The following is a 2036-nucleotide window of genomic DNA, read 5'->3' on the forward strand; positions in this document are numbered from 1 at the left end:
CTAGTGCACTTGCTAGTGTAATCTATACGCATCAAGTTTTTGGCACCATTGCCGGGGATTTATCACAACAATATTAGGAACCATCTGTCATTGTTAATCTGATTTTAATTTTGTACATTATGTTTATTATATTTGTGTATTAGTATCTTTATGACTTTGACTTGTATAGTTTATGACACGTAGAAGTGAAAAGGAGAGCATCACCTACGATCCCGAGATTGAAAGAACTCTCCATCGCCGCCTTAGAGCTTCTAAGCAAGGGAGAGCTGAAAGTGCAGAGATGGCCGAACAAAGGACCATGATGGATTATGCCAAACCAACCCTCACCGGGGCAGCCTCGAGCATTGTGAGACCAGCAATAGCTGCCAACAACTTCGAGGTCAAACCAGCAATCATTTAGATGATTCAGAATACAATTCAGTTTTGTGGCTTGGCTCATGAAGACCCGAACACTCACATCGCCAACTTCTTGGAAATATGTGACGCATTCAAGCACAATGGAGTTAGTGATGATGCAGTGAGGCTTAGATTGTTTCTGTTCTCATTGAAGGACAAGGCTACGACGTGGCTGAACTCTCTCCCAACTTGATCGATCTCTACTTGGGATGAAATGGCCAGTTGCTTCCTATCCAAGTATTTCCCTCCGTCCAAGACTGCAAAAATGAAGAATGATATCACCACCTTCTTTCAGCAGGACGGAGAGTCATTGTATGAGTCATGGGAGTGTTACAAGGAACTATTGAGGAAAGTCCCTCATCATGTGGCTGCAAGTTCAAACATTTTATAATGGGATGACCGAATCCAACAAGACTATTATGGATGCTGCAGCTGGGGGATCCATTAATAACAAGACCCCGGAAGTTGCCCATGCACTCATTGAGGAGATGGCTGCAAATAACTATCAATGGCATTTCGAGAGAACACAAGTTAGGAGACAGCCCGGACTTCATAATGTAAACACCTATACAACACTGTCTACACAAATCAGTGCCCTCAGCAAGAAGATAGATGAAATGCAGTTGGCAGCCATGCATGTTCAGACCATAGCCTGTGAATGGTGTGGGGGAAGTCATATCAGCACTGAATGTCAAGTCGAAAATCAGTTCATGCAGTCCCCTGAGTAGGTAGTTTATGTTGGTAATTTGCAAAGGCAGCAAGGCAATCAGTGCCCCTGTGCACTCAACCCCGGATGGAGGAATCACCCCAATCTGTCTTAGCGAAATCAAAATGCGGTGAAACCCTTTCCCTAAAATTTCAATCAACTGGAAAAGAAATCTAATCTAGAGGAGCTGATGACCAAGTTCATATCAAGTGCTGAAACGAGATTTCAGAACCAAGAAGCATCGATCAAGAACTTGGAGACTCAAGTGGGACAGTTGGCACAGATAATATCTTGTAGAGTCCAAGGCACTTTACCCAATAATACCGAAGCAAATCCAAGAGAACAGGTGTGCAAGTCATTACCTTAAGGAGTGGTAAGGAGCTGCAAGAGGTGGAGAAGAAGGCAAGGTGAGCGCAACCCTAGAAACCAAAAAGAAAGAGGAAGAGCAATCTGATTCAAAGAAAGAGAAAAGTCAACAGCCGCAAGTACCATTTCTGAATAGGCTAAAGCAACAAAAATTGGGAAAGGAATTCGGTAAGTTTATTGAAAATTTTAAGAGTTTACATATTAACATTCCTTTTGCAGATGCTTTAGCCCAGATGCCACACTATGCAAAGTTCCTGAAGGAGATATTGGCAAACAAAAGGAAACTGGGAGACATGGCTACACATGCATTGAATGAAGAATGCTCAGCAATCCTCCTCAATAAGCTACCTCAGAAACTGAAAGATCCAGGGAGTTTCACTATTCCTTGCACTATAGGCAGTTTGAAAATTAATAAGGCATTGTGTGATTTAGGAGCTAGTATAAATCTGATGCCATATTCGGTTTTCAAGAAATTGGGGTTGGGTGAACCCCAACCCACCAAAGTTGCATTGCAGTTAGTTGATAGGTCCATCAAGCATCCTAGGGGAATCATAGAAGCGTGCTTGTT

At 42.6% G+C, this 2036-nt stretch overlaps 1 non-coding gene across 1 annotated transcript; it reads right to left on the minus strand.

Moving 5' to 3' along the window:
- Positions 1–658: 658 nt before the first annotated feature.
- Positions 659–765, minus strand: LOC148803093 (small nucleolar RNA R71). Its single transcript, XR_016081670.1, has one exon. It is a non-coding gene; the product is annotated as a small nucleolar RNA R71 (small nucleolar RNA).
- Between the last annotated feature and the right edge of the window lie 1271 nt (positions 766–2036).

This window comes from Nelumbo nucifera, chromosome 1 (assembly GCF_055504915.1).
Source record: "Nelumbo nucifera cultivar China Antique chromosome 1, China Antique-T2T, whole genome shotgun sequence".
Classification (NCBI taxonomy): domain Eukaryota; kingdom Viridiplantae; phylum Streptophyta; class Magnoliopsida; order Proteales; family Nelumbonaceae; genus Nelumbo; species Nelumbo nucifera.